Source organism: Heteronotia binoei, chromosome 5 (assembly GCF_032191835.1).
Source record: "Heteronotia binoei isolate CCM8104 ecotype False Entrance Well chromosome 5, APGP_CSIRO_Hbin_v1, whole genome shotgun sequence".
In the NCBI taxonomy this organism is placed as follows: Eukaryota; Metazoa; Chordata; class Lepidosauria; order Squamata; family Gekkonidae; genus Heteronotia; species Heteronotia binoei.
In genome coordinates, this window is record NC_083227.1 from 54,250,200 (window position 1) to 54,267,814 (window position 17,615).

A 17,615-nucleotide genomic window follows, 5' to 3' on the forward strand; every position below is an offset into this window, starting at 1 on the left:
AGATGGAATATAAATTTTGAAAACAAATAAGTAAAAAAAGAAACTCTTGGGAATAACGCAAGGTGACAAACAGTAATTCCATACTCATCAACATATGTTTTTTGGAGCATCTGAAGGGCCATGTGTTTTCCTAGTCACTATCTGCCTTTGAAGAGACTAAACATTTGAATCTTAATTTTACTATACCCATCATTTCCATTCTGAAGAAGCTGGCCTAAGAGTATAAGAAAGCAGGACAACTTTCAAATTACACAAAAGTCTTACAGGCAGAAGTTTAAATTTTTAACATATAAGTTCCCATAAATCTAGTTCAACAACACACATATCCCAACATAAGACTGATGACTATTTGACACAATATAACAGACTAAACAACAGACAAGATGAAGCCAGTTTCAGAGGTGGCCATGTCACTCTGCAATACAACATCTAGATTGGAATACAGTAGAGACCAACAAAAATTTCAGGGTGTGAGTTTTCAAGAGTCACTGCTTCCCTTTGTTAATACAAGATGAAATATCCAAAATGTATCTATCAGATTGCCACAGACTTTGCCAAAGGGGCAGTGCCAAATTTGCCTACAGCAAACTGTACTCTTTCTTCCGCCACTTCATAGCTCTTCAGGAAATACAAATCCAATCCTGAAACCTCTTTGTGCCCTTGAACCACAAAACACATCCCTTGACTTCCACCTCTGCTTATTACTTGATGAGAGACCACTGGCTTAAAGGCAGTCCTAATGAGGCAATATTACAGCAATGTAAGAAAGAACTCAGACAGTATCTGTGACTTGATACTCTCAGAAGCAAAGCGTTCTCATACGCCTCAGAGACACCAGTGCTGAAGCACTAGGCACTCCCCTCTCAAATATTTCTTTCCACCCCACCTAAAGGCATATCTTGCTTCAACAAGCAGGAAACATTATCAAACATTCCCACCTACGATATAATAAATATTGCTTTTCTTCTTAAAAAAAAACCCACACACACCATGATTCCTTATTATTCCATTTTGTAATGAGTACAAAGTGCCTATCAACAAAGAGAATACATGCTGCAATCCAGAGGCATGCACTGAACAGGTACATGTCTTTCAAACTGAGAGCCAGTTTTGTGTAGTGGTTAAGTGTGCGGACTCTTATTTGGGAGAATCGGGTTTGATTCCCCACTCCTCCACTTGCACCTGCTGGCATGGCCTTGGGTCAGCCATAGCTCTGGCAGAGGTTGTCCTTGAAAGGGCAGCTGCTGTGAGAGCCCTCTCCAGTCCCACCCACCTCACAGGGTGTCTGTTGTGGGGGAGAAAGGTAAAGGGGATTGTGAGCCGCTCTGAGACTCTTGAGTGGAGGGCGGAATATAAACCCAATGTCTTCTTTTCTCAGTAGCTGCCCTTTAAAGCGCATATACTCTTTTAAAACTCTCCTGTGGTATACTCTTAGCAACAGCTATATTAAAAAGGCAGTTCCTCAAGGTGGGATGTAGCAGTATAAGATAGTGGTTAGAGTGCTGGAAGATGCCTGGGAAGACCCATGTTGAAACTGCCACTTTCTGTAAAACACGCTGGGAAAACCTTGAGCAATCATTCTTTCTCAGCCTAACCAGTCTTACGGGGTTGTTGTGAGAGTAAAACAGAGAAGGGAGAACTGCACAATCTCCTTGAAGGAAGGGCAGAACTGAAATGTTCTTTTAAAAGATGGTGGCTTGCATCCTGCTGAAGATTTCTTCATACACACTCCACCATTGCAGAACAAAATACCCTACAAAATGCCGTCCCTGAGAGAAAAGGAATACCCAGGAACAGCATGGTGGGGGGAGGGGCTGTGGCTCAATAACAGAGCATGTGCTTGGCATGCAGAAGGTCCCAGGTTCAATCCCTGGCATCTCCAGCTAAGAGAATAGGCAGCAGGTGATGTGAAAGACCTTTGCCTGAGAACCTGGAGAGCTGCTGCCAGCCTGAGTAGACAATACTGAACTTGATGGACCAAGGGTCTAATTCACTCTAAAGCAGCACCATGTGTTTATGTGAGTCACAGGTAGGCAGTGGATGGGAAAAGTCAATGTAAATACCATTCCCTTTTCCATTAGTGAAAATCTTCTATGGGATCTAACACAAAACCTTCCCATACAAAGATTCAGACCCTGGAAACAAATGTTTTCCCGACTGAACCCTTAACAAGTCTAAAACAGGAATGCAATTGGTCAACTAGTTTCCAAAGTATTTTAGGAACACCATGTCTGATGAAGGTTGCCTATGTCCATGCAACAGAAAATTTGAATTGCACATTTTTAAAAATGTATTAAAATGTATTAAGAAGCAATGAAATGAACAGATGCATGATGCAAATTTAAAATCACAGTAAACAGTCACCTACATTTCTGGCAGGCCTTCTGAACAATGAACCTCTAAATAGTTGCTTTTGTAGATACTTGAGAACTTGTTAAACGTAAGAAGCAGTGGGTCGGGTCAGGAAGAACTCTGCAGGGACTTCAACTCTCATTGAAGTCCCTGCAGAGCTCTTCCTAGACTCTCATTGAAATTCCTACCTCAGCTAAATAATGGGTTCCAGGACTGACCAAGTCTGTATGGATGCTACTTTCAATAATGTTTTCTTACATACCTACCCACTAACTCACCCACATAGATATGCTTGCTATGTGATTGCTCCTGTCAGCCTTATTCACACCCATGGAACACTGGCATCCATATATCTCTAGCCATTACACAGCCTCCCTAGATTTAGGTTGCCCCTGCTTTGCTTCTCCTCAGAACTGGAAAGAGAAAAAGCACAAAGACATTTTTTTCTGATTTTATCTATATCTACATTTACCTGTTAATTTTCTTTCCCTTTTGCAGGACTGTCTTCTCCTGCAAAATTTTATTGCACAGAGAGGACTGAGTTGTGCCACTGGCTACATCCAGACATTAGCAATAAACCTCTGCTTGTAGAGAGCCATAAACCTAGCTAGTTTGCTATGCCCCTGCACTTGCTTGCTCTCCCCACCAGGGATGGCACAGACCAGCTCACAGACCAAATTTTGTCATGGGTCAGGGTCCCATTCATGGTCTGTGAGCTTGTTCCATGCAATCTTATCTCTCACAGACCACCCACAGACTGTCATGGATTCCGCAGAGGTTCATGTGGTCTGTGGGAGCAGTCCCAGAGCCAGGCACGCTGGCGCCAAGGACTGTCAAGGCAATGGGGGGATTGTCTTCCGTTCACTCCCTGAGGTGTGCCGCAGCGGCATGAGTACAGCTCAGCAAGTGAAGAGAGACCATTCTGATGCCTTTCCTTCATGAACCTAACGAACCACGACCCAGACTGTTAAATGGGAGAGTCCATGCAGGTTTGTGTTTCTAAACCCCACAAACAATGAATCTCCATGGACCTCCATTTTTCAGGCTATGTCCACCCCTACTCCCCACCACCCCATAGAACACAAAGACAGGTTGCTTACCTGTAACTGTAGATCTTCGAGTGGTCATCTGTGCATTCACACTCATGGGATAGAGCGCCTGCGCTGATCCCCGAATCAGTATCTGAAAAGCCCGGGATTTTTCCGCACTCAGTGCCAATGGGCATGCGCAGGCGTCCCAGAATGCATGCTCACCGGCGCCAGCGCGGGGATCCCGCCAGTTCCTTCCTGACCGCTGGAAGCCCCTACTGGAGGGAGTCCGTCAGCAGTGGGGAAGGAGGGCGGGTAGTGTGAATGCACAGATGACCGCTCGAAGATCTACAGTTACAGGTAAGCAACCTGTCTATCTTCTTCGTGGTCTCTGTGCTTCACACTCATGGGAGACTAGCAAGCAAGACATACCTGGAGGTGGGAAGACGGTCAACCGGAAGAAACAGCTTGCAACACCGCAGTTCCCAACTGAGTCCTCTGCTGAGCATGCACGTCCAGCACATAGTGCTTCATGAAGGCATGCAGAGAAGACCAGGTGGCAGCCTTGCAGACATCAGAAAGGGACACGCCTTTCAGGAATGCCACCGATGTGGCCATCGCTCTTGTGGAGTGTCCACGAACAGGTCCAGGTAACAGCTTCTTTGCCAACCAATAACAGAGTTTAATCGTCTCATTGAGCCATTTTGAGAGCCTCTTGAGACGAAATCCTGGAACCTAGCTTGGGAGCAGCATACGAAACAAAAAGCTGCTTGTCCTTACGAAAAATCTTTGAACGGTTCAAATAAAACAGCAAAACACGCTTAACATCCAAAGCATGCAACCTACGTTCCTCGTCCGAGGAAGGGCTAGGGTAAAAAGTGGACAACCAAACTTCTAAATTGAGGTGGAACTGAGAGATCACCTTCAGAAGAAAACCCCAGCCTCTCGAAAAACAAGATAAGGATAATCACAACGCATCTCCGTGAGCTCCCCAACACAACGTGCTGATGTGATGGCAACCAAAAATGCAGTCTTCCATGACAAGAGCTGCAAAGAGCACGTGGCCATCGGCTCAAAGGGGCAATGAGTTAGTTTGTCCAGCACTAAAGTCAAGTCCCACAACTGTGGGGGCGATCTTGATGGTGGGTGCAGCCTAAACAACCTCTTCAAAAATTTCTTGGACTGAGGGTGTGCGAAAACAGAGTACCCCTCCACAGGATCATGGAAGGCAGATATTGCCGCCAAATATACCTTGATGGAGGAGAAAACCAGGCCCGCATCCACTAGGGATAACAAAAAATCAAAAATTGTCGACAATCCCACCCTACTAGGTGAAACTGAAGGATCAACTAAGAACTCTGAAGGATCAACTAAGATCAACTAAGTGAATCTCCGCCACTTCCTGTCACAGGAAGCGCGGGTGGACAGTTTTCTGCTGTTCATAAGGACTTACTGGACCCTGTCAGAGAACCCTACTGGTCGATGAACCACGCTGTCAGCTTCAGATGGGACACGCTGTGATGGAATACATGCCCGCCCTGAGCTGACAGAAGGTCCGGTTCTGCCGGGAACTGGTAAAAGACCCAGCCCGACAGTTGAAGCAGGATCGAGAACCCGTTCTGGCAAGGCCACCAGGGAGTCACCAGGATGCAGCACGGTCTCTCGCTTGCAATTTTGTTGCAACCTTCGTCAACAACGGCAGAGGTGGGAACATGTAGAGGAACCGGCCCTCCCAAGGAAGCAGGAGCCCGTCTCCCAGAGAGGCTGGATCCGCTCCCCCTCTGGAACAGAACATGGGACATTTCTTGTTCTCGGCCGTGGCGAAGACATCCAGCTGTGGGTACCCCCAAAGCTGGAATACAGGCTTCAGAAAATGCCACTGCAGTTCCCACTCATGTGGGGAAGCCCCACCCCTGCTGAGGGAGTCTGCCTGTATGTTGAGGACCCCCGGAAGGTGTACCGCCTTCACAAAGATGTCGTATTGGAGACACTCCAACCAGAGATCCATAGCCAATGTGCAGAGCCGATGAGACACTGTCCCTCCCTGCCTGTTGATGTAGCACAGGGCAGTGGTATTGTCCATAAGTAGCACAACAGTCTTCCCCACCACTAAGGGGCAGAAAGAGCGTAGGGCAAAGTGAACCGCCAGCAGTTCTAGGTAGTTTATATGGAACTGAGTCAGTTTTGGCGGCCACTGGCCCCACACACACAGGCCTTCCATGTGGGCCCCCCAACCCCACAAGGAAGCATCTGTTGTGATAGTCACAGTAGGAGTCGGGAGATGGAAGGGAGCCCCCTGACAGATGTTGTTCTCTGACTCCCACCACTGTAGCGTCTGAAGAGTCCCGGATGGGATGACGAAACTCTTTTGAGGCGAGTCTCTGAGTGGGCAAAACTGGCGAAGAAACCACAACTGTAGGCCTCTCATCCTCAGTTTTGCAAAAAGTAGCACGCTTGTCGTCGCCGCCATCAGCCCCAGCATCTGCTGAAGCTGCTGCGCTGTGCCCCACTTTCGCCTCTGTAGCAGTCATACCAGACCAATAATGTCCCTCGCTCTCTGCGGAGGCAGGTATGCGCGATGCTGGTTCGTATCCAGCAAAGCCCCTATGAACTGCACTGTCCTTGACGGAGTAAGGTGAGATTTCTCCAAATTGACCTGCAACCCCAAGGTGTCGAGAAGACGTAGAGTGATGGCAATGTGCGTTGACAAACTTTCCCTCAACTTCACCACAAGGAGCCAGTCGATGTATGGAAAAACGACAACTCCCTGGAGACGGAGATGGGCAGCCACAACGCTCTTCATCTTCGTAAACACCTGAGGTGCAGTGGACAGGCCGAACGGAAGGGCTCTGAACCGGAAGTGTTGGGAACCCACTGCAAACCGGAGGAAACACCTGAATGCCAGATGGATGCTGACGTGGAAGTAGGCATCCTTGAGGTCCAGGGTTGCCATCCAGTCCCCTTGATTGATGAGGGGCAGGATTGTTTGCAGCGTGGACATTCTGAACTTCTGGTACAGAATAAATTTGTTCAGATTCCGAAGATCCATAATTGGTCTTAAGCCCCCGTCCCTCTTGGGGACCAGGAAGTAGCGAGAGTAAAAACTTCCCGTCCTGGCCTCCATCGAAACTCTTTCTATGGCTTGTTTCTGTAGGAGGTTGTTCACCTTTGCTGGCAGAGGAAGGGGGAGTGGTGATCACCACGGATTGGTTCGGAACATGAGCAAACTCTATTTTGTAGCCCTCTTCTATGATGGACAGAGCCCACCTGTCTGTAGAGATCAACTCCCAGGCAGGTAGGAAAGGGCGGAGGCGGATAGATATTGAAGCAGTAGGGACGATGACATGTGCCACGAGAAAGTCAAAGGCCCTGCTTTTGAGGGCGAGCACCCTTGGATTTGTCAGTGGCCTGAGAACCATAACAGTTCCTGTTGTTGCCTGAGTACGATGGTCTGTTGTCAGGCTGGGTGGAACGAAGTCGCCATTGCTGTTCAGGTGAGAACTTTTGATAAGGCTTCTTGGCCCATGGTTTGTGCCACTGCTTCGCCTTGGGAGCTCTGGAGGTGGCCTGCACACCCAGGTTCCTGGAGGTCTTCAGGCACTTATCTATTTCCTGCAGTGCACTGTCTGTGGTGGTGCTGAAAAGGCCATCCCCCTCAAAGGGCAAGTCCTCAACAAAGGCCCTAGTATCTTGCTGCAGGGCTGTTGACCGTAGCCATGAGTGCCGACGAATGCACACGGCGGAAGTGATGGTCTTTGCCGACACATCCACCATGTGCTTTGCTGCAGCCAATTGTTGCTTGGCCACAGCAAAGCCTTCTTTCTGCAGCTTCCTAGCAGCAGCCTTTTTGTCCTCGCTCAGGGAAGAAAGGAGAGGGGTGAGTTGTTCCCATACGAAGTATTGGTATCTAGCCATGCAAGCCGCATAGTTAGATACCTTTACTCCTAGGGCCCCTGCAGACTAGACCTTTCTTCCCATATTGTCCAGCTTTTTTCCCCTCCTTGTCAGGTGGGGATGAGTGGACCTTGCATGCTTTGGAGGAAGAAGAGACAACCACTGAGTTCGGTTTCGGATGGGTGAAAAGGAACTCAGCCCCCGTCTCCTGGACCCTGTACATGTGGTCCAGCCTTCTGGATGACACCAGTGTCGAAGATGCGTTTCTTCTAGGGCTCCTTGACTGCCTGCATAATCACTTTGGTGACCGGCAAAGCGATTGCTGTGGATGTGTCTCTTTGCATAATGTCAAAGACATTATCATCCACGACGGGTTGTGGTTGCGTCACAGGCAGGGAGAGGGAGGCTGCTATCCTCTTCACCAGGTCACCATAGGACTTCAGATCCTCCGATGGCGAGATAGGAAGATCCTCAGCCGTATGGGACCCTGGCGAAGGCTCCAAAGCACCTTCCTGGGTGTTGGTACCACTCTCCGAGTCCGACGATGAAGACTCCCGGTGCACAGAGTGCTCGGAGAGGATCGGCGTCGATTCCCGGATTGGCAATGTCGATAGCCGCCGACGAGTCTCAGCCGCTGGGGCGGTGCACCTCTCCGGAGGGATCGATACCGCTGCCGCTGGTCTTTGAGAATGGTGCGAAAGCCTCGACATGCAGGATGCCTCCGACTGTTGATCCCACTCCGCAAACTCCCTCGGTGGGAACCACTAATTTGGAGGGTAAGGATACGGATAGGTGTGCGGCCACTGACGCTGCTCCCACGATGGTAGCGGTGGGAAACGGTGTGGTGCCATGGAGGGCTCTAGCTCCCATCTGCCTCTAGGTTACATCGGGGTAGACGGGTCCATTGGCGCCGATGCCACTATTTCGGAGATCGAACCACTCCCACTACGACGCTGCGACCCGGATGATGAGGATCGCTGAGTGAGGTCGATCTCCTGCTCAGACATCGAGAGACAGGGCTGTTGAATACTGCCTCTCGATGCCGATGGGCTGTGGCACGGGGACGCCAGGATCTTCCTCGGCAGAGCAGAGGTCATTGGTGCCGAAACGTCGCGAGAAGGCGATGGAGTGCAGGACCTCTTCCGCTTCTCCTTGGACTTCGGAGCGGATGCTCGGGTCCCCGAGTCATCCCGACGCTTCTTGGCGGGCATGTCCACTGATCCTTCATGGGATCATTTTGTGGAGGAGCCTCGCTCAATCGGCATTTCGGTCACGATCGGGGTCACATCAGCTGATGTGACCGTCGGGGCCGGAATATCTGCCATGGTCAATGCTGATGGGCCCGATGCCGCTTTCTGAGGGCGGAGAGCTGACTCAGTTAAAGCCGCCAAAAGCTACGCTGCCCGGTTCTTCCGCATTTGCTTGGAGAAGCGGAGACAGTGTGGGCAGGACTCCATGCGGTGCGCTTCACCCAAGCAGAGAAGACACAAAGAATGGCCACCTGGGGGGGGGGGCAATCTTCTTCCCACAAGAGTGGCAGCGTTTGAAAAAAACCCCAACGTCTTTCCATAGACGCCAGTCGCCAAAAAACCCACTCAGAGTCCTCTGAGGGGAAAAAACTTTAGGGGGAAGACAAACGGGAGGAAAGGCCCCGAAGGGCACTCCAACACACACACAAACTTTTTTTTTACTATCTAAACTAACTATCTACACTAAGAAAACAACAAACGGGATATATACAACGATAAAGGCGAAAAAAACGATATCTTACCGACCGGGGACATGAAAGGCAAACCTCTCCGCGCAGCGATCAAAAAGGAACTGGCGGGATCCCTGCGCTGGCGCCGGTGAGCATGTGTACTGGGACGCCTGTGCATGCCCATTGGCGCTGAGCATGGAAAAATCCCGGGCTTTTCAGATACCGATTCGGGGATCGGCGCAGGTGCTCTATCCCATGAGTGTGAAGCACAGAGACCATGAAGAAGATCTAAAAGCTTCCTGATTTGGAAAACTTTTGATCTACCTCTGATTTCCTGTGACATGAGGGGTTATTTTTGCCTTATACCATGATAGATTTGAATACTGGTTACTCAAAAAAATTGACTAGCTTGATTATTATTTGTTAATTGTTTTGTGAACAGTTTAATTTAATTGTTTCAATTGTTAAAATTATTTAAAGTATTTTTTAGAAATATAGGCCAGACAGTACAGTTTGGGTATTAAAAGTACAAGCTAGGGATCAGATATTCTGTGCAATATCTGAGCAATACAACAAATACACGGGTCTCAGCTGAAATTCAGTCTCACCCTCATAAAAATTAACTTCAGAACATAAAGTAGACATTTCACTGATGAATTTAGAGATCAGCAGTGCTTTTTGTGCCCAGAACAAAGGAAATTGGGATGTAGTTTAATGGAATAGCTCTGACCTTTTCAGATCTTGGAAACGAAGCAGGGTCGGCCCTGGTCAGTATTTGGACAGGAGACCACCAAGGAGAACAGGTTTGCTAAGTAGAGACAGTCAATGGCAAACCACCTCAGAACATCTCTTGCCTTGAAAACCTCATGGGTTTGCCATAAGTCAGCTGTGACTTGATGGCAAGATAAAATGTAAAAAACAGAGTGGGTCGGGATGACGCTTTTGTAAGGGAATAGGATTGCAGTCTTTTGCATGGTTTACTATATGTTATCAACTTGCTTTTACTGCTCAGTCTTCTACCTTTGAAATTCATTTTCTGCATTGTTTATGATATGCCATGCCTTAGACTGCTTGCCCTGTTTTCTGGTTTCGTAATCCTAGTCCTATTGCACTGCTTGTCTTACACAGTCCGATTGCATAGTTTTTACATTTTGTAATCTGCCTTTGAGTGAGAAAAGTGGGTTATAAATAAATATATGAATAAACAGATATTTAAGCCAAAGGAGATGGAAAAGATGGACCAAGTGCAGCCTTAACCACATCGTTTTACGTACTGTCATAGCTCAGCCTCCCTCCTTGAGTGGTTTTAAATCCTACTCAAATTGTGCAATAGGATGCCATCACAAGGCAGAGCTGGTAGGTTACCATTATCTTCCAGCTTTGGCTGAGAAACTCCCCACCACCCTGACCTCTGCAACCCTCCAGTTTTCCCTCGTTGCTCAGATGTAATAAATGTATTGGGACTTTTTAGCACTGGTATGTAAAGTGTGTATAGTTTATGTGGCTATTTCTCCATCAGAGTTGAAGAGCTGGAGTGCCAAAAAATCAAAATACACCATGCAAGACCTGGAAGACGCTGTGATGAAACACAGGATTAAACTTGGGTTTTTTGTGTCCCAGTACAGCATGACTGGGCTTCAGGTTCTAGAGATCTACCAGAAAGGTTAGCAATTTTTGCAGCAATGAACAGTTGTGGAAGTTAGTGAAATGCAACCGATCCCTGCAATGATATAAAGGACATGAATAAACACAGATCATTGCAAATGTAGTCCATTTCTTTCCTAATGACAAAATCTGCAAGCTTTCTAATCTGAGACTGAGAAATCATTATTTAGTGGACACCTCAACGTACACATTCTTTATGAAATGTCTCTTCTCCCCCACCCCCGAAACCCTCCCTCATTTGATGTACAGAATTTAACAATGCCAGGAAAGCATACTTAACTTGTAACACTGTAAATCTACAGTTTGGTATAGTGGTTAAGTGCATGGACTCTTATCTGGAGGAACTGGGTTTGATTCCCCACTCCTCCACTTGCAGCTGCTGGAATGGCCTTGGGTCAGCCATAGTACTCACAGGAGTTGTCCTTGAAAGGGCAGCTTCTGTGAGAGCTCTCTCAGCCCCACCTACCTCACAGGGTGTCTATTTATTTATTTTATTTATATCCCGCCCTTGCTGCTGGGGCAGGCTCAGGGCAGTTCACAACAACAAAATGAAAACAATCAATTTAAAAATTGCATAACATTAATACAACAATTTAAAATTCAAATTAAAACAATCATTAAAACCATCTGGTGCTGATATCATATGTAGTTGTATCGCTTCTGATGGCTTCAGTATTCCTACATTTTCTCCCACAATGACAGTAACTCTAGATCAGTTAAAGGCTAACCAGAAGAGTGTGGTTTTACAGGCCTTGCGGAACTGGGTGAGGTCCCACAAGGCCCTCACTTCCTCTGGTAGCTGGTTCCACCAGTCGGCTGCTACCGAGAAGGCCCTCTCTCTGGTAGATTTTAGTCTTGCTTCCCGCGGCCCAGGGATCACTAGTAGGTTTTGGGATCCAGATCTAAGTGCTCCCTGGGAAAAGTGTGGGGAGAGATGGTCCCTAAGGTATTTATTTATTTATTTATTTATTTATTTCATTTATATCCCGCCCTCCCCCACCTTGGCAGGCTCAGGGCGGCTAACAGCAATCCATAAAAACACACCATAATAAATAAAACATTAGAATTACATTATAGAACAATAAAACATTAAAACATTAAATTAAAAACCAGTCTAGTAGATACAATTATACTGCGGTATAGATCTTTGGACCGCATTGGCGGATCTTTAATTACCATTTTTCTTAGCAGTCCGAATATGCTGATTTAAAAAGGATGGTCTTGCAGGCCCTGCGGAACTGTTCAAGGCTCCGCAGGGCCCGCACCTCCTCGGGGAGTCGGTTCCATAGGGTAGGGGCCGCGATCGAAAAGGCCCGTATTCTGGTGCTCTGATATTTAACTTCCTTCGGCCCAGGGATAGTCATTAAGTTTTTCCCCGTTGACCTCAGTGCTCTCTGGGGTTCATATGGGGAAAGACGGTCCCTCAGGTAGGCAGGTCCTCGGCCATATAAGGCTTTAAAGGTAACGACCAACACTTTGTACTGGACCCGGTATATAATCGGCAGCCAGTGCAGTTCACGTAGTCCCGGCCATATATGCTCCCGTTTCGGGAGTCCCAACAACAGCCTGGCCGCCGCGTTCTGCACTAGCTGCAATTTCCGGGTCCGGCACAGAGGTAGCCCCAAGTAGAGGGCGTTACAGTAGTCTAGTCTTGAGGTGACCGTTGCGTGGATCACTGTTGCGAGGTCCCGGCGCTCAAGGAAAGGGGCCAACTGCCTTGCCCGCCTCAGATGGAAGAATGCTGACTTGGCAGTGGCTGCTATCTGGGCCTCCATCGATAATGAAGGCTCCAGTAAAACACCCAGACTCTTTACCTGGCGCGCTGCTTTCAATGGCGCACCATCGAAGGCCGGGAGAGCTATTTCCCTTCCCAGAGCGCCGCGACCCACGCATAGGACCTCTGTCTTCGCTGGGTTCAACTTCAGCCCACTCAGCCTGAGCCATGTCGCTACAGCCTGTAATGCCCGGTCGAGATTCCCTGGAGCGGGGTCGGGCCAGCCATCCATTAGTAGATAGAGCTGGGTGTCATCTGCATATTGAGGTAAGCAAATCCTTGGCCATATAGGGCTTTAAAGGTAATAACCAGCACCTTGTAGCGAATCTGGTATACTACTGGCAGCCAGTGCAGTTCCTGCAGCCCTGGCTGTATGTGCTCTCACCTGGGAAGCCCCAATAGCAGCCTGGCTGCCACGTTCTGCACTAGCTGGAGTTTCCAGGTTCGAGACAAGGGCAGCCCCAAGTAGAGGGCATTACAGAAGTCCAACCTCGAGGTGACCATTGCATGGATCACAGTTGCCAGGTCATCGCACTTAAGGAAAGGGGCCAACAGCCTCACCTGCCTAGGATGAAAAAATGCAGATTTAGCAGTGGCTGCTATCTGGGTCTCCATTGTTAAGGCAGGCTCCAGCAGCACCCCCAAGCTCCTGACCTTGTGCGCCATTGTCAGTGGCTCACTGTCAAAAGCTGATAAGGGGATTTCGCTGCCCAGACCGCCATGGCTCAGGCAAAGGACCTCTGTCTTCGTTGGATTCAGCTTCAGTTGGCTCAGCCTAAGCCATCCAGCCATGGCTTGCAGCGCCAGGTCCAGATTTTTTGGGACACAGCTAGACCAGCCAGCCATCAGTAGATAGAGTTGGGTGTCATCAGCATACTGATGGCAACCCAGCCCGTACCTCCGGGTTATCTGGGCAAGGGGGTGCATATGGATGTTAAACAACATCGGGGAGAGCACTGCCCCCTGTGGCACACCACAATTAAGTGCATGCCTCTGGGATGACTCTCCCCCAATTGCCATCCTTTGTCCCTGACCCTCCATGAAAGAGGAAAGCCATTGCAAGGACAATCCCTGAATCCCTGTGTTGGCGAGGCGTCGGGACAGCAACTGATGGTCGACCATATCGAACGCATCCGAAAGGTCTAACAACATCAGTACCGCCAAGCCGCCTCGATCCAGATGTCGCTGGAGGTCATCCACCAGGGCAGCCAGTACTGTCTCAGTTCCATGACCTGGGTGGAAGTCGGACTGGTGGAGGAATCTAGGGTGGAGGAAGAAGATAAAGGAGATTGTGACCACTCTGAGATTCAGAGTATAGGGTAGGATATAAATCCAATACCTTCTTCTTCTTCTTTGCAAACCATGAGAGCTAGAAATTTGGTTGTAAAAGAATATTGTGACAAGAGGTGCCATAACTATTATCCTTGCTTTAAACCAAACGTATTCTACAACTATCACAGATTTTACAAAAGGTATTCTAGAATCTTCATTAATCTTTCGAAATTTTTTAACCCCTGCTCTTACCCCAAGAAGTTCCAAGACACCATACATAGCTCTCTTTCATATCCCCCCTCCCAAAACCCCCACCTTGTGAGTTCAGTTAGGTTGAAAGAGAGTGGCCAGCCCAAGATCATCCAGTAAGCTCCCAGGGATATGAACCCAGAACTTGCTGCTCCCAGCCTGACACTTTCATCTCTATACCATGCTGGATAGCTACATGAACTATTAATGAGCAAACATGCGCACACACCACCCCTGCCATTCCCACTACCACATTTTGCTGCTCCTACTTTTATATATGGACAATAGTACCAAGAAACTCCCCTACTGAGCACTTATTCCACCTTCCACCTGTCCACAGTAAACTTCTCCACAAAAAGATGGATTGCACCAGAATACTAGATATTCAAGGTGCATAAACTTTTGTACTTTGAGACAAACAGCTCAATCCTATGCATAGTTTTACCATAATGTAAATTCCAGTGAGTTCAAACAGACTTGATCTGCAGACCAGTGTAAAAAGAACACCAGCTTCAGTTATAGTTAGGGATGTGCAAAAAAAACCCCAGTATTTTCCAAGTTTGGGTATACTGAACCCGAAAAGTATTGGTATTTTCCAATATTCCCAAATCCTAATACTGGTATGGTATTCAGATTCTGGAAATATTCAGGAAACATGAAAAAAAAATTGGCTCCATTATACCTTATAGGAACCATTATAGTCAACAGTCCCCACAGGGTATAATGGAGAAGTGATCCAGGGGTATCCAGGGCTCTACGGGGGGCGGGGGGGTATTTGATGCAGTGTCACCAAATTTGCAGCTTTGGGTGCCTCTCTTTTTAACCCCCATCCAGTTTAAAAAAGACTGGATCAGGGGTCCAATTCTATCAGACCCCATCCTCCATTGCTTTTAATGGAGGGGGGGAGGTGTTTAAAAGTGACTGCAGTCCCTTTTGAGTGCCTCCTTCAAGCTGCACAGAGCTGCAGTGAGTGAACTCCGAAGGTGTTTAAAGGACTCACCGTCCCTTTAAACACTTCCAGGTGCCATGGAAGGCATGGAGTTGCACTGCTTGAAAAAGGTATTCAAAGGGACTGCACTCTCTTTAAACTCCCTTTAAGGTCGACTGTCTGGCAGTGCCAAAAATCCCAAATCTTTTAAGAATTCTTGGTATTTGGCCATTTTAGATAGCTGAGCAATAACCCAAATCTATATCTGGCTGAAACAATATTTGGGAAATACCGACAATTCTTTTTTGGATATTTTCTGGGCTATGATTTAACTGAATGCACACCCCTAGTTGCAGTCCATTAAATTTATAGGGAGAACACAGTTTATGTGCAAAGCAAAAGAAACCTTCTTAAAACGACTGTTAAGCAATACATTATTGCTTACAGTTTAAGCGCTGATAAAATTTAAGCTGCCCTGAGCCTGCCTTGGTGGGGAGGGTGGGGTATAAATTGAATAAATAAATAAAGATCAGAAATATGTTTGTTCATGAGGGGCAAGGGTGACAAACGACACAGTAAAACAGGTGGCACTACTTCAAAAGATCATGACTTTTCTAGGAATACAGGAGCACACTTTTCAAGATAAAGTTACACCTTAATCCCAGCGGATAGACCAGTGCTAAATGTCTGTGAATATTTATTGATAAGTCTTTTCAGCAGCCTTTTCCACAAGTAGAAATGGGCGGGGGGAAGGCTCGCCTTCTGCACTAAAGAGTTAGCATTTTCTTTCCACAGTGAAGGTTATTTTTGGTCTGCGGCGGACAGAATGGGGAGGCAGGGAGAAATTTCATGGTTGGCCTTCATCTAGTATCGGCTTACAGTTCTGGATAGTCTTTGTTAATTTAGAAGGGGAAAAAACCAGCCTTAATACAGGAAAACTCTATTAAGACACCACCTGCTATAAGCATCAAAAAACAAAATGAAGCTTCAAACACGAGGGGAGCTCTGCACATCCCCTTTTGTTCTATTAATATTCAGTTATGTTCATGTGTGGGGAGGGAAACAATTAAACAACCTAAAAATGTCTGCTCCCAAAGGACACACGGGGTCTGATTCACAGAGGAATGCTGAGGGCCACGCTTGGATGCCAAGATCAAAAAGAGAAGGTTGCATGAGAGGATTCTGACACTGTTGTTAGGAATGGCCTTCTGGCTCTCCATCCCCAGCAGCAGCCACACACTGATAAGCCACAGCCAGACTTCAGTGCCTACTTCTCCTAAAACCTCAGGAAAGATTTCAAATTAAAAGGTAGCTGTTCCTCTGGGTGTACCTGAAGCTGGCTATAATTTGAAGCAGGTCAAACCCATTGTCCTATGTGTGTGTTTACATCCCCAGCATCCCCAGATTAAACAAGGAAATCATCAACCTAACAACACGATCATTTAAAACACTAGATAGCTTTATGCCCACATTAAGTTGGATGGACAATGACAGGACTACATATATCCAGAGAGCCACTCATTTTAAATGATTTTTTTAAATGAAGAAACATGAAGATTAGACAGAAAACAATTTGACCTGAAATATACAGAAATCTAGAAAGATGAAATATCATTGGTGTACATGCTCTTGCTACATAGCACTGTATCAAATATTTGAAGATGGCTCTCTGAGGCATGATCAGGGTGATTTCTCATTCTCATCCCTTCTTCAAAGCAAAACATCAGAAAGAACTTCAGAAGACGCCAGGAGACATCACAAGTAAGTTAGCAGGGGGGCACCCATTCAGAAATAGCTGCCCCCATTATAAGAGGATGTTTGGCTTAGAACCTCCCCATAGTGTGCAGCTGTCCTTCAGTAGCAGCCATTTTGTGGTGGCATCCATCCTTACTCAAAATTCCAAGGCTGCTCACAGGCTCAGCAAGGCTGAGAGCCCCTAATGTAAAGATTGCACTTAGTGAATATGTACTTGGTTAACACTGGCCCTTTTCACACTTACCAGTGGAAACCGGAAGGCAGCCGATATTGTGCCGGCCTGGAGTAATCTGGGACAGGGATGGGAGTTTTCAGACACATGTTTTTTCCCCCGCTAGGGTTCTGTGATTGAAGCGAGCCATTTCACACTATTCTGCTTTTATTTCGCTTCCACGAGCAGTGGCTGTTTTCACGCCTTTTGCCAGCTGGTGCATGATCTCCGGCTTTTCTTTTTTGGGGGGGGGGGGGAACGTTGGGCTAAGATCGCTATAGCGCAATAGCGCTATAGCGATGTTTCAAAACAGCACCACCATAGGATTGCATACACATTTCAAGTGGGAAGATAGTTTACAATGCCTGGCAATTTGAACATGGTCTGTGGTTCCCCCCCTAATATTTATACCTGCTGCAGCTTGGCACAAGTCACTTTCCAGCATTGATGGGTGCACATCGGGCTGGGTTAGCAACATCTGTCTCACCAATCACTGTTGGTCTGTTTCCCGCCGAAACCTGCTGCCCTATGGGTAACCCCTCCCCAGGTGGCAACAGCCCCCTTCCCCCAATAAATGTGCCTCAGAGTCACCTACAAACCAATCACATTCCCGTGACTCCTGTGTGGGCATGGAAGTGATAGCAACAGGTGACAGATCAATGCCTGGTGCCCTGATCTCCCACTTGCTGGTATCCAATGGGGCACTTGTTACAAAGTGTCAGCCACAGGGATCTCAGGCATCTCAATGAAGCCCAGGCATCCCTATGGTGATGCTGTTTTGAAACATC

The 17,615-nt window shown here is 47.4% G+C and overlaps 1 protein-coding gene across 2 annotated transcripts in view; it reads right to left on the reverse strand.

The window, feature by feature from the left end:
- LRIG1 (leucine rich repeats and immunoglobulin like domains 1) overlaps positions 1 to 17,615 on the reverse strand; it is a 200,040-nt gene that overhangs the window by 54,591 nt on the left and 127,834 nt on the right. The window lies entirely within an intron of this gene.